Genomic DNA, 15695 nt, shown 5'->3' with positions numbered 1-15695 from the left:
GAAGCTCTTCTCTGCATTCAGGGTTTTATAGACTCAATTACTCCGGGTCATACCACAGCTCAGGGCATCTGATTGCTTTTCTGCCCACTGGTAATGGAAGGAAATCTCTCTTCCTCCTACTCCTTCCAATGAAGAGTGGAGGCAGGAAAGGGCAAGAGAGTGCTAGGGCTACCTCTGCACCAGGGTATTGCAGCATGGACACAAACTGCACAACTGTCCTGTTGAAGTTTTGTGGGTTACTGCTGTGGGAGGAAGCAGAAGCAAAGAGCCTGTTGCTTTGGCTCATAGACTTAACTTTTGGGCTACTAAGCAGGATTTGTTATTCCAAGCCAGACCTGTTGTCTGCATCATCCAGAGTCTTATTCTGGGAACTTTTTTTGAAGCTGGATTTTAAATGTTTACTAGGGGTCTTAAGTGAGAGGTTTATCACGAGAGCCCAATTATTTAGGCTAAACAGACGGTGAATGCTTTTTCAGAGGTGCTGTTTGCTCCAACAGATCCTCTCTCTGGTGTCTTTCCCATTCCCACTTCCTTCTCTCAGGAGCTGGTAGGGAGTTAGATATGTAATCCCATTTATTTTGCTCCTTGGTTCACAGGTTCTGTGCCCATTGAGTTTAGTAAGGAGATGTCAAGGGGAAGCCTGAGAGTAAATCCTTTGGTGTCTGCCTGCCTGTGAGCAGCTAAACTGACCTGATCAGCTCTTCTCCCTCCCCACTTCTCTCAGACAGACTTTCTCATAAAGATGCTGCAGACTTTGTGTCACCTGGATGCATTTAGTCCTAAAAGCCCAACAACAGCTCCCAACAAACTTCATCATCAAACACAACAAAGGCTATCTCCCACTCTTACCACCTATCTGCTTCTGCTAGAGTAATTTGAGTTGTTCCCTATTTTGTGCTTTTTTGTATTCCAAACTGATCAGTATAAATTAGTTTCTGGTAAGTGAGCTTCAGTGTTTTCCTGATATGGTGGTTTATTCACTTTTCTGACATGGTGGTTCATTCACCAGCAGAGCACGTGAAATATTTCATTTTGAAACCTGTCACATTCTGACCAGGTGTTAACAACAGCACAAAGTGTGCCAAGGGTGGTTAAATGGGACTCAGGCTCTGTTGGTATATAAAATATTGGCATTAGAATCAACTTTAATGTTGCCCTAAATGATTGTTTCACCCTTGCACTCTCATTTTTGCAGTGATGATTAGCACACACAAGGAAAACATATTCCTGTCTTTCATATCATATGTGTAAGAAAAAGGGATGGAGAGGAGAAGCCCAGTCCATGAGTTAGAGGTGCATAAAAGTGGAATGTAGGCATTATGCTGTTCATATTTAAGGGGGAAGAGTAAAGCTGTTTTGTGTCAGGAAAGGTTTTCCAGGAGGTTGGTATTTGTAGTGTTGCGGTGGTCCCAAGGACATAGTCTTCCAGGTATGATTTGGAGTGATGCTCATCTGTTACGTGTTAAAAAAAAAAAAAAAATGTTCAAGTTGCTACACAATGTTCAAGTTTGCTATACAAATTTCTTGTAGAAATTTGATGGATGACTTTACTGCCATGATTAGTTCTGTCTCCTGTCCAGGACAGAGCTTCAAAATTGGCAGTGGACATTGTGCTAGTGACCAGGACAGCTCTGAGCAGGAAACCTCTGTATCCTGTGCAGTGTGCCTCAGAGATTCCTTCCTCTGCTGCCACTATCCGAACACACCTCCTTAAGAAAGGAGCCACAATCTGCCCTATATTTGCTTCTCTTCATTACAGACTTGGTAGTAAGGGACCACACCTTCTTACAGTCACTGCTTAAATACTACCATGCCTTTCACTACATCCACTGGAACTATGGGTGGGAGAGTAGCTTCAAGAAAGCAACTCTATTTTCAAGAACTGTGCTGATGAATTCTGTGCAGCCAGTGAACAGACTTAATAGGCTTTATGCTGAATTGAGTCCATGCTATACAGGATTTTGCATATTTAATCACTGCTGTATGACTCTATGTAGTGCAGAAATAGTCAAAAAAGTGTGTTATTATGATGCCTCTTTGTCCACTCTTCATGCCTTGAATTAAAGTGCTCAGAGTAGAAGTTCACATCTTCAAAGCACAACACCAGTTATAATATGAAAATTCCTGTGATGGAGCCATGTAATGGTATTCCCATTTTTAAAACTGGGGAATTGAAAGAGAGAGAGAAGGAAGGGTGAACTGAATTCAGAGGCCTAGGGCTTGAGAAAGATTTACATAGCATTTAGGAGTTGCTGGTCCCTATACTTGTGTTAAGCATGATGAAGCATGCCTCTCTCTGGATATTATTTATGTAATATTATATGCATATGTATAATACAATTCCTTATGACTGTCAGTCATCTTGGAGACAGCTTGTTGAGAGCCCCACTGAGGTGCTCCCCATAGAGGTTCACCTGACTGCATCATTTCATCAGACCCTCTCTGAAACCCTTGTCACTAGTGTCAATAGAGATACTTTGAGTGCTGGAGGCAGTAGATTTTGCGTGGGACAGGATGTTGTATTTGTAATTTTTGATCATGTATTCTGAAGTGGCAAGATGAATTTGAAACGGTTATTCTTGGAAAAACTGCACTGTACAGAAAAAAAGTCATCTTAAAAAAATATAATGCCAGAAATAAAGGGTACAGGTACAGACTAACAACAGTTGAGTTGGATACACTGGAGGCAGCAATGCAATGATAATGGTTTCTGCCTGCAGCTCCTAATTTGAAAAGAACTTTATGAAATCCTTACCATGCTTCCGTTTATCCTGATCTGCCCCAGTTGGTGTTACTCTTTGAACATGTTGCTTAGCTGTTCCCATTTTTCTATGAAAGCAAGGCTTTTAAACAGAACCAGAACCTCTGACCCTCTCACCTGACACCTGCTAAAGTTATATACCATTTGACTCTCCATGTACCACTGAACACCTGAAGCTGTAAGAGGACATGTCTCCTTTGCTAGGTTGAGGTTCCAAAAAGCTTAGAAACCTGTCTTTCTCTTCCCTTGAGCCCAGAGAATACTATTTGGACAGAAATATTGAGCCTGAGATGTAAGTATATAAAAGATGAGCCTCCTTCCTCTTCTCTGTCTAGTCAAGTTGGACAATTCAGATTCTGTGTTTCCTGAAAATGTTAATTAACTCTGCAAGCTGCCTGGAGAAACTAGAATGAAAAGCATGCCTAGCAGTTGGATTTCGGGCATCATGAGTCAGAACAACCAACCTGTCTTTCTTGCATCCTTAGTGTCCTTGGACAGGTTATTTAACTGCTCAGGGATTCAGTTTGGTTTCCTATATAAGGAAAACAATAAACCTCATATGCACTAAAGGAGTGTTTAAGGGTTAGTTGGTGCATACTTGTAAAAAGCCTTAAAAGGGCCTATTGAGAGACAACCTGTAATTATTGTGTGCATCATGATTACCTGAGATTGCTCCTCATGATTATCTGAGATTGCTTCTACATGTATACGTGTACATGTATGCACCCAGCTGGTTTGGTATACAGTTTGCTGAGGGCACCTGCCCAGCAGCAGATTCAAAAAGGAATTCTGAGATTTGGAGCTGAAGTCTTTTGCTAATGTTGAATTACCTGCTTCAGTGGCAGTTGACATTTACTAAGGTATTAACTTTAGGACAAGGATGGGATGATGGAGGAAAAGAAGTACTCCTCTTTGTATTTTGGTGGTTGCAGGTTCTTTCCTTTATCTACAGCTTCCTTACAGGCAAGATCTTACTAGACACCCTCACCTTGCCTTAAAAGATCAAAGGCTCCTTCATTCAAAGGAATGAGAAGATATTTTCTGCTCCACAACCCTTTTAAGCCTGTGGCTTCTCTCCAAGGGAAGGAGCTCTAATAGTGTTTCTAGCGATGTGTCTACTTGTCCACGGGAAACTAAATTGAAGCACCCCACCCCTCCAGTTTACAAACTCTGTGCTATGCATACCATATATGCAGGAGTAGGTCACTGTCAGGAGAAGCTGTGTGGAAAAGGCCAACATGAATTTTGGTAACTCAAGTTCTACAACAGATGTTTAATAGAAAGGTGTGGACTTTGTTTCAGTTCAGTGATATTACAGATCTTGAAGAAGTACAAATAAATGAAAGGTGTGGTTGAAGGTGGAGTCTTTTAGTAGGGCAGCTTCCCCCCCTCTCTGGATTTCATATGTATTTTTAACTTTCTTGCTTCTAACACCTTGAAAAGAAATGGAAGACCTCAAAGAAACACTGATTTATTTTTTAGCTGAAAATTTTAATGTTCACATGTCTATAATCAGAGAATGTCTAAGACACATATAAATGCAGGACTGGACCTTCTTATTGAAGAGTTACCTGAAATTTCTTCAGGGTTTGACCAAGAACAGAATGCTGTGTGTTCAGCTTGTGGAGTAGATAGAGGGAGCAGGAAGCTTCTGGGGTAATTATTTGGAAACTAGAGAAGACTGGGGGCTGTTTTCACTGAGTGTTTTGGAGTGGAGTATGCCAATTCATCAAAACCAATACAGTTTGCAGAATACAGTTGATTTTGAATTAATTTCCTAATTCAAATGGTTGAAGTTGTTTTTTGGAAAAGTTTTAGAACACGTAAGAACATTCCATTTTGATATTTTCTGCTTTATTTCTTTTTAAGTGGAAGTTACATAATAATTCACAAGGCGCCAGAGGTTAAAATCAAAGCAAAGCACTGTAATTGACTTAAAGACATTTCTTTAATGTATTGTCAGTTTATGCCCTTTTCTAAGACTTTTAGATTCTTGTACTCTTGTGGGAGAGGGCAAGAGATCTCCAGAGGTGAGAAAATAATTTTGCAAACAGATTTAGTAAATGAGAGATATTAAACCAAGAAGTTCTAATCATAGTTCTCTGTCTGTGCCATGTTGAAAAGTAGAAGCTTGTATAATAACCAGGACTACTGCTTCTCACAGAACCACTTAGGTTGGAAAAGACCAAAAAGACCTCTAAGATCATTAGGTTCAACCTTTGACCAATCACCACCTTGTCTAACTAGACCTTGGTACTAAAGGCCATATCCACTAACATCTTGATCACCTCTAGAGAGGGTGACTCCACCACCACCCTGGTAAGTCTGTTCCAATACTTAACAACTCCTATGAAGAAATTCTTGATGACCAACCTGACTCTCCTGTGGTGCAGCTTGAGGCCATTTCCTCTCCTCCTGTCACTGGCTGGGAGAAGAGGCTGATCCCCATCTGGCTACAATCTTCTTTCAGGGAGTTGCAGAGACTGATAAAGGTACACCTGGGACTCCTTTTCTTCAGGCTGAACAAGCCCAGCTGACTCAGCTGCTCCTCATAGCACTTATGTTCTAGACCTTTTACAGCTCCAGTGAACATGCTCTGGCACGCACCTCAATGCCTTTCTTGCAGTGAGGGGCTCAAAACTGGACACAGGATTCAAGGTGCAGCCTCAGCGTGCTGAGTACAGGGGGGACAATCACTGCCCTGGTCCTGCTGGCCACACTATTGCTGATCCAAGCCAGAATGCCACTGGGCTTCATGGGCATCTGGGCATACTGCTAGGTCATGTTCAGATCCATTATGTAGGGTTGCAGTACTGGTCATCTGAAAATTGCAACACAGGCTGATCCTTCTCTTCAGGAAGGTTAAAAGCCATTTTTAAATGGTGCCTTTTTGAATGCTTGTCTTTACATATTGGATTTTGAGCCTTTGAGTTACAAGCCCAAGGTATTCCCTGCAAACCCAAGAGTTGGAAACATTTTACCTATGAAAGCTACTGCTGCATTAATCATAAGACTCTGGAATAGAACTTTGAGGAAGAACACTACATTGTGCAAAACATTAAATCAGTCCATGGGAACAGGTAAGACCTGGTTAATGGGTTTTTGATACTGAAAGTGAGTTGAGAACTGTTGATAGCTTCTGAGAATCAAGGTAGGCACTTGACCATTCCTGTTTATTGACTGACTGACTACACAGAAGACATGTGAAAATGAATAATATTCTTCCCAATAAAGTTGTCTAGAGTGTAAAGAAAACCTGTTTCATGCAGGTTTTATTGGCTGGCCCTTTTTTGTATATGATGACAACCTATCTCCAACTGAAACAAAGTGAGGCTCTTTCGTGCTTGCCAGGATACATTTAGCTTTCCATAACTTATTCACCTGGTTTGGAAGCTAGCTTGATTATTTTTTTTCAGGAAATGTGCCTGCTTTTGCCCCACTTCATGATCAATAAACAGAAATGCAAGGAAATGAGTAGCTGACACAAGATCACACACTGAACTATCTGCTCAGCTGCCTTTTGTACTGTAGACCAGTCTGACTTATGGTAAGGCAAATGAGGATCAGCAGTACTTATCTTCTTTTTCCTCTCTTTCCTTATTCCTCACATGCAAATTAGTCCCCCCCATAGTCAGATTCAATGTTTTATACAAAAGGCACCAGTATGGACATATCAATTCATGGGATGTCTCCTGTCTTTGTGCTTGGCTGGCTTCCAAATTCAAATGAATGAATGAGGTAGAACTGGATTGGAGACTATATGAGTGACAGAGAATTGGTCATAGGGAGATCACAAGTGGGCAGAGAGCAACTGTCTTCTGCTAAATCTTTAATGAATCAACAAATGATGCTACATCTCTATCACAGGGTCTGGGCTCACTAAAGCTTCTCAGTCAGAGAAGTAAAGCCTTTAGATATGCTTGGCAGGACAGAGGGGGACCCTGGGAACACTCTGAAGACAGCCTTTTCCCTCTTTTACAGTTGTATCTGAAGACAAATGATAAATGTACTGTTCCTGCTGACAAGGTTCTCTTAAAAACATATACTTCATTGTGTGCAACTTAGTTTTCAGAGTGGCTGTTAAGGATTAGGCTCGTTGTGGGGACTGGGGTGGGGAGCTGCTGTTGATGTAGAGTGAACAGTACTCCTGTGCCTTTCAGAGGGGCAATTTGGACCTCCTCCCTTGGTGCTTTTGTAGCATGCTGTTGGCATGGCACTTGCCTGGCTGCTGCTCTCCTAGCCTGATCCCTGCTCCTTCAGGTAGGTCATCATTTCAGCTACTGTTTTCTGTTGGGCAGATCAAACAGTATCCAGTTTTATCTGCCAAGCTTTACCTGCTGTCATGAAAATCAATTCTCCCATCCCTGTGTGAGATAGACTATTCCCTTGTGAAATGCCTCATGTCTTCCTCCTTCAAACTCTTATTTTAACTTGTTTATGGTTTGTCCAGGTAGCTTCTTATATGGCTACATGTGGTTTATACAGCTGGGAAAGAACCCTCCCAAACCTGCAGCTTACATACTTCTTTCTCCGCCTCCTCTTCCTTCTCTCCTCCCTGCCCCCCACACCGGAAAAAAATATTCAACTAATCAACGGTTGTATCTATTAAAATATTAGTCTGTGGGATACTACATGCAAGAGCAAATCCTACAGAAACCTCTTGCACCTGCAGGGGAAATGTTCCATATATGGCATCGAGGCTGGCAGAGACTTGATTCGGAATAAAATTTAAATGATTCTGGTCGTTTTGCCACATCCTGTTTCTCTCACTTATGCATGTACTATTTTGATAACCAGCAAATACTTCTCAGTTCGCTGGAGCTAAAGATAGCCTTGAATTGTAGCACTACTACCCTGCTCCTTTAGAAGTGCTCAGGCTCTCTCCCCTTGGGGCCAGCCTCAAAACCTGAGGTGAGACTAGGTTTCCTTTCTGACATTTCTTTAGGTTTAGCATGATTTCATAACGGCTTTTGAAGTGTTTCAGAGTAACCAAACAGGAGGAGCTGCAGAGTTTCAATTTCTGGTTACTCAAATGACCAGTGCCATCTCTTTGTATTATGTGATCCTTTGTTTTGTGTGAGATATGAAGTAGACGAAGAAAAGCAGTTGGTATGCTTCAATTTCCTGGCTCTGCCTGGGGGCCTTCCCGTGTTAACTCTGTTTCTAGGATTAGGGCTTTTTTGGCATGTGAACCGTTATCTAGATCCCTCGGCTGCAACTTAGAGTTTACTTTGATCTGATAATATGTGTTAATAGTGCAAATGCTTTGTATAGAGCTTTGACTTGGACTAGTGTTTTCCTAATGAAGAAAATATAGCATCTGTCCTGTGAAGACAGACTGAGTAGGATTTGTTCACTATTGAGAAGAGAAGGCTCCAAGGAGACCTTGCAGCACCTTCCAGTGCCTAAAATGACTTACAAGAAGGCTGGAAAGGGACTTTTTATGAGGGCATGTAGTGATAGGTCAAAGGGGAATGGCTATAAACTGAAAGAAAGTAGAATTAGATTGGATAAATTAGGTAAAAATCTTTATTGTGTGGGTGGTGAAGCACTGAACAGGTTACCCAGAGGAGCTGTGGGTGCCCCGTTCCTGCAAGTATACGAGGCCAAGCTGGATGGAGCTCTGAGCAACTTGGTCTAGTGGAAGGTGTCTGCCCATGCAGGAGGAGTTGGAATGAGATAATCCTTCCAATCTAACCCATTTGATGATTTTATGAAATGAGGAGGAAGACTACAAATCCAGTTGAATAACTGTCAGGGATTAAAATGGAAAATTGGCTTAATAGTGCTCCACTGCTGGAAAATCCCAGTCTGGGCTCCAGAGCAGTTTGTGTGCACACTCAGATGCTTACCTGTGCTGTTGCATTCAGCCCCAGTGGATACAGGCCTTCTCTTGAGGCTGAGATCTAGTTACAATTAATATTTTGTTACTCTCAAGTTTGAAGAATGACTAGACTGGGGTTTTATGCAGGTCTGTTACATATTTTGAAAACAAAGTTCTTTCTAACATATGATGCTTTCTAGGCCTTTCACATAACCTATGTTAAAATGACTCAGACTTTGGTATATGCATGCTTTTGTTCTTCCCAAGAGAAATGGAGATGTATATTTTAACTAGATATTCAGAGAAGATTTTCATAGGACAAAAGTGATAAGGAGTTCCTGCTACAGGCTTATAGGTTCTTCATGCTTCTTTTCCTTGGTGTATCAGGAGATGCTAGCCATCCTGATGCACTGTAGCTATTTAAATAGCACACAAAATCCTTGGCAGTGCAGTGTCTGACAGCGCAGAATGCTGCAGCTCCCATGTGGCAGCTGGGAGCCCAGCATAGAGTACATTTGCCATTACCACCAGTCATTTGCTATTTGTAGGTGATCTGGAATGAGGATGAAGTCAGTGAGACTGTTCAGGTGAGCAAGTCCAGTATTTTGGGGTGCCTTGGTCTCATCAGCAATCCTGGAACTACTCCGCTAAGTGAGACTAATAACATTTGGCTGTGTGTGTGGAGAGTTGTGTTCTTTCCATTAAACAAAATGTGACCTCTACAAGTTCTCCTTTTCTGGTGTAAACACAATGTCTACACCAACTGGGGAACCTCTGTACTAGTGCTGCTGATTCCAAATAAAGTAATAGTGACAAGACCCTTCCCTGGAATTTACTCTGTTAAATTCATAATGCAGCAATGCAAGAAAATGAACTCATGGACCAGATCCTTACAAGTGTTGTAAATCTTGGTCACCTTATGGACTTTGCTGGAAGTGCTCCAGAGTACACAAGGAAATGAATGGGATCATTCTCCTTTATTCCCTATCATGACCATCACCATGCATATTTTATTTTACTTTTAGTATTTTTATGTGGTTGATGCTTCCTGTCCAAAGCAGGAAAGTTGGAACTAAGTGATTCTTAAGGTGCCTTCCAACCCAAACCATTCTGTGATTCTAAAAAATATTTGCTTGCCTATTTTTTCCTCAGCACTGCTGCTGATGTTCTATGAGCAGTTGTGCAGGGTAGAGATGCAGTTTGTTACCAAGTTTCAGATTCTGTTGCCCAACCCTTCCCGTTTCTCCTCCTTCTCTGCTTTGTGGAGCAGATGGTGCTAATTCCCATGGTGGCTTTTGATACAGCTGAAGTCTCTTCCCTGATGCCTCTACTGTACCTGTGGTATTTTTGGAGAAGAGAACACACAGTTGATTATTATTTTTTGTTTATGATTTTTAGGATCCAAATTCAAAAAAGGATTACATTTCTTTTCGCTATGCTCTTTCTCTTCCCCTTCCAACTTGTCCCAAAGATCTGTGGTCTGAAATTCTCTGCAACCTGGAGAATATTGCTTTTCAATACTGTTGTAAGTTAAATTACTTTTGCATTCCTACAGATATCTATCCACCCACTGCATGTTTACCTATGTAAACATCCTTCATGTTGATTGTACTTATATTTTTTTAAAGCAGAAATGCTGACTCTTTCATGTAACAAAGGTCATTCTATTGCTTTCTGTTTCAATTAAGAGGCTGAAGTGCCAGTAATTGCCATTTTTAATTAGCCCATTCTTTGGTGCCCCTTTTCTCATCCTTTGGGCCTCCCTCTCTCTTGTATTATACAAGAACAACAGGATGATGGTTAAAACACATCTTCCTCTCCCCTGGGCTGCCAGTGTCTCCTGCCCACACCTGGCAGACCCCCTGTTATGTTTTTTGACTGCTCCAACTCTAGCACCACATCCCTGTCTTCAATACAGTTCATTGCTCTCTCCTGACCTTTCTGATTCTTTTCAACTATATATTTTTCTCTTTGCAGTTAAGTCAGTGGCTTTATATAGGTGAAATCAGGAATAGAATTTCACCTCCTGTAAGTGAACGCTTTATTTATTGTGCCAGCTTTTTCTCCTAATTCAGCTTGCTGAGTTGCTCCAGCATTCTCCTGCCATAAATGTCTCTATGCATTTTCGTGTATCATATAACGATGTCTCTTCAACCCTGTGCATTGTGCTGCTCAACTTTCCTCCAAACCATTCACAAAATCCACTCCTTTTAGGCTAGCCTGCCTTTGCTGCTCTGCTCCCCAGGCTTTTATGCCACATATGAAGCCAAATCCTGATGCTACTGATTTGAAATTTTGCCATTTGCTTTGCTGAGATGAAGACTGCGTTCACTGTCTGCAGATTTAAATATTATGAATGGGGGGAAGTGGGGAGTGAAATGACAGGAGAAAAAGAATCATTAAGTTCATTATGCCTGCTGAACAGATCCTGTAAGCTCTTGCTGTTGAGGCATGTCTCCTCCTATGCTGCTGGTTTTTGTCACCTTGGCTGTGCTATGCTTAATTTAGATTGTAAATTCCTCACATTAGACTCTTTCTGTTTCATTTGTCCTTAATGCGGCATGCCCACCAATGGAACTGTGCAAATGTAGTAACTCAAGGAGAAGATGTAGTCTTCTGAAAATTTTACCCAGTTTAAGCAATTTTCAAAAAATAATCATAAATAAATCACCTTTTCATAGTACCAAACAGGAAATCTCTGGGCAGTGGTCAGGATCTCAGTGGAAAGTCTAGCTTCACTGTGTGACGGTGTAATGACCACAGTAAGGTACAGAACAGAAGCCTGTGAAGGAACATTTTGTTCATCACCTTTGTATCTGTGCCAGGCTAAGGGATAAAAATCCTTAAAATTCTTTGTATGGGCAGATGTAGTTTTCCTTTGAAAATATGTACACAGGACTAACATCAGTGTTGCCTCCAGTAAGTGTTCTCTGTGGTTCTGTGTTATTTGAGAGGACAAATAGCGATCCTGTGCTTTTCCTTACAGTACTATGCAGTTTCCTGTATCCTGTCTCAGGTGAATCCTCAAAGGCCTGAGCTATCCCAGTGACATAATGCTTTAGAGTAGCTGTGGTTTTGTGGAGAGCAGTGGGTTTGGCTCAGGCCATCCTAATGATGTACTGAGTGGTGGTTATGGCTGAAATGAAAGAGGCAAGAATTGCTCTGTACAACCAGAGCTCAGAGTGGAGGTGGGGAGCAGAGCAGGCTGTTTCTGGGGAGCTGCATGACTCTGCTTTTCACCCCCTTGTTCATTAGTAAGTGGCCTATGCCCTTTGGGGTTACAGAGCAATGTATTCCAGTTACATCAAACTCTGATACTGCCTGATACCAATGGCACAATGGATTCAACTTTTATTTTGCAGCTATCACAAGCTAATTTAATTCTTGCTGAAGTCATTGGCTAAACAAAGCCAACATTCCTCTCTGATACATGTGAGATTACTTCCCCCCCTTCTTTTTCTTTGTCTGCTTAAGGTTCATTTTAAAACACCAAAGACCTGATTCTTGTGTTGTTCCTGGATTTCACTGGTTTAATTCCTACAACTTGCACAGTTCTTTTGGTTTAGAGAGGTGATAAAAGAAAACCAAAGTCCCTTTCATGTTATGTGACAAGCCAGTGGTGGCATGGTGCACTGGGATAGAGCTGCTTCAGCTAGCAGTGAAGGTCTGTCTGTCTTGCTGCATCTGTTGCTTTGATATTTGAACAGGACTCTTCTGAGCCAGTCTCTGTCACTCCTTAATTAGCCTGTCACTCTAGGGAGGAAAGAAAAAACTCAACAAAAAAGTCGGAGACAGGATTCTAATGTGGCTTTACTGAATGACAGGGCACAGCACAAGGCTGGCCAAAGAAATATATATTTAAACAAATTATTTCACATTTACACATCAGCCCCTGAGTGAGTGTCTTGCATAATCTAAGATGGAATTTTGGGAAGCAGTTTCCAGCAGGAATCTCAGTATATCTCTTGTAAGCACAAAGGTACTCATGAGAATAGTGGGGAAGGGAAGTCAGGGATCTGTAGCTGGAAGACCCTGTGCCACAGGCTGTCCTGAAGGATACTGGTGAAAGTACTGGATGACTGGTTGGGAATTTCTGTCTCCACGTGATGGGCTCATGTTCACCTGAGAAACAGCTTCACTCACTGTCCCTGGGATTTGCACTGGAACAAAATACATCACAGGAGTAAGTAAAAATTTTCATCTGGAATTCCTGCTGTGTGAGAGACCAGAGCTTAGCAAGAGCCAGTCACAAGCTCCAGAGCATGTTTGAGCCAAGGATAAGAATGGCCATTGAGGGAATTAAAGCAAATGCAGAACACAGGCTTGGTTATTGTTTCAGTCACTTCTAAACAGTGAGTGGTCCATCCATTTAATTCTTATGAACAGGTGTTGCTTTCTTTGCAAGAGGCAAGAGTTCAAGTTCTCAAATATATAGCTCAATTAGAGTGCTCTCACCTAGTATTTTTAGCTAATACAACAAGTGTAACTCTGATATACTGCAAAGCAAGTGTTGAAGTCTTAACATGTACCTTGATTTTTTTTCTAAGGTCAACTGCCACTTTAATTTCTCCACAACCCTGTTTTTTTTCTGCTAGAAAATATGCTTAGCAGTTACATGGTATGAAATCTCCATTTTTTGTTCCTGTAACATGGTATTTTCTCCAAACAATATTTAACCAGGGAGTTCATCTTTGGTACAACTCTTACTTCAGTGGAAACATATCAGAAATAAATTTTATCTCTAGAAACAAATTAATGGATCAAAGATTTATCATTAGAATATCTTGTACTCTGTGACCCTGTAAATGCTTTCCACATCAGAGGCAAGGCCTTCTTTAGGACAAATGAGACAAAACACTTTACTACAGGTTTGTTGTTGCCATGTAGACTTGTTTCTTTCCACATTTAAATAGATTTGACTGAAGTTAGTTCTGGATTTTTGTTGCTGGATTTGCAGATCTCTTGAGTTAAATCTTCTTCTTGATGAGCTTGTCTAATATTGTCATCAGGAATGGAAGCTTTCCTACAGGCTACCCTGCTAATCTACCATTACTAGGCCTTGAATGTGTGAGATAACTGGATTCTTCTTATTATTTCAGCTAGAAAGTAAATTGCTAAACAGTTAATTTAACGTAAATCAATGTATTACTTATCTAAAGCAAAATAAAATCATATAGAAAGACACTGTGTTAAACACATATATGTTTTAACCAATGCATTTAGTCCAGAAATAGACACCTTTGATGAGTGATGTTGCAATTATAAGCAACTTGTGACTTCCATACTTCCAGAAATTGCTGCTGCCACAGCCTCCTAGCAGAGCAGTTTGTGTGCTTTCATTTCAGGTGACATCAACTGGTCTAGTTCTGGCCACCACTTTACACTATTCAACCTAATCCAGTTTCTTTTGCTCAATGAAAATTGGAAACCTTCTTCAACAAAACTGGGTCAGTAACCTCTGGTATAGTGGTACCATCACCATTGCAGCTGATGCTAGATGAGGACTTTTATGCCCAGCAGAAATTGGTACAATCTCTTTAGGTAACTTGCTTTTTGACGCATATGGTCCTGAAGAAATAGGCTTACTGTAGTACAGGTGCTGATGCTATTGTAATCTGACTGCTACTGATGGAATTTTGATTCCCAAGACACTGTGTGAGGATGCAAGTTTCATTAAATTCTCTCAATGTATTTCTTTGTGGTTTCCCCTCCTCCTCTTTATTAAAAAGTGTGGCTGAAAAACTTGAATTTTTTTAGTCTTCACTACACATTTAAATGGCTCAGAACTGGGGCTTTTCATGCTTCACAAGGATGCTATTAGCTGCCAGTAACTTTTTCGTTAATGGATCTTCCTAGTTAACTATGAACCACATAGAGAAAAATATGGTGGTCAAGGTGTCTGTTGACCTACACCAGTTGATGGTACTTTGGCATCTGATAGATAAGTACAACTTGGGGTTCACTTCTCACTTGTCCCATTAGTATAAAGGGCAAAAGTTAAGTACACTAGGCAGAGGCAGTTGTGCAAATTCTCATTTTTGTACTGTACATCAGGGAGCCTGAGTTAGGAATAGAAAAATAAATTTAGATTTAATAAGAAGAAAATGGAAGCTTTACTAGAATTGAAGCATCTTGGATGACAGATTTCTTAAAAGTAAAAAATACTTCCTCCGTTGCTTTTACATTCCTGCTTGCAAAAAGGAGTAGCCAAAGAATAGGCAAAATAGTGTGAAAGTGTTCTTGAGGGATAGTGAGCCTGCAGGAAAAGCAGATGTTTCTGCTCTCACAGAGTGGGGCTGTGCTCAAGTGGAATCTTAGCTCAAACTAGGCAGTGCCAGACCAGGCAGTTTGTGTCCAAATCACAACTGAAATAATTTGCTAGTGCGATTCCAAGGTGGCTGGCTAGAAAGCTGCAGTAAAACCTCCCAAAGCAGTAAGTTAGACCTGAAACAATCAGCCAGGTTTGTGTGCCTGCCTCAAATTGCTGGTGTGTAAGAGAAGGCAGTTTATTTTAGTTCACAGAGTTATCTATAGGCTAAACATTTACTTATTAATTTCCTATATAGGGTTTATTCAAGTACAACTATATGTACATTATAAAATATTTATAAGGGTAGTTACAACATGGAAATATGGTGTCTGTTTCTGGCTGTACAAATTTTGGAGGAAGAAAATGGAAAAATACTCTGAACTGGAGGCATTAAAAGGGACTGCTAGCATGAAATTCAGAGTCAGAAGACTCAGGCATTAGATTTGCCTTCTAGTTGTTTGAAACTATTTATTTTCCTCATCTCTGTATTAAAGTTGTGGAAAATGGCTATATCCAGATTTAAGCAAATAATTTTCAAAACTGCAGTGTAAGCAAACAGAGGTGTGTTAGCTTTTCTTTTCCTAGTGTCTTCTAGTGTACAGTGACCTTCAGCATGACTTCTGTTAACAGGAGGTTAAAAGCCTTTTGATAGGAATATGAACTTTGAAGTTGATTGTATTCCTATTACTGGAAGCTTTGTTACAAGAGATTTCCACCCTTCCCACCCCACTGTAGAGAAGCTTTTCTTGTGGATGGAACAGAAGGCAAATGCTTTTCCAGGAGAGCTCACAGCCTAGCAT

The 15695-nt window shown here is 40.9% G+C and overlaps 1 protein-coding gene across 7 annotated transcripts in view; it reads left to right on the top strand.

Annotated features, from left to right (window-relative positions):
• Positions 1-15695, top strand: part of DPF3 (double PHD fingers 3) — a 189588-nt gene that overhangs the window by 45500 nt on the left and 128393 nt on the right. The window contains exon 1 of one of the 7 annotated variants that reach the window (XM_021533592.2): positions 6201-10613. The exons of the other annotated variants lie outside the window; for them this stretch is intronic. The gene's annotated coding sequence lies outside the window, so the exon portion shown is untranslated. Of the gene's footprint in view, positions 1-6200; positions 10614-15695 lie in introns of those variants that run through there. 7 annotated transcript variants of the gene reach the window in all.

Source organism: Lonchura striata, chromosome 6 (assembly GCF_046129695.1).
Source record: "Lonchura striata isolate bLonStr1 chromosome 6, bLonStr1.mat, whole genome shotgun sequence".
Lineage (NCBI taxonomy): Eukaryota > Metazoa > Chordata > Aves > Passeriformes > Estrildidae > Lonchura > Lonchura striata.
The sequence above is the reverse complement of the archived record's forward strand: the minus strand, read 5'-3'. Positions and strand labels throughout refer to the sequence as shown.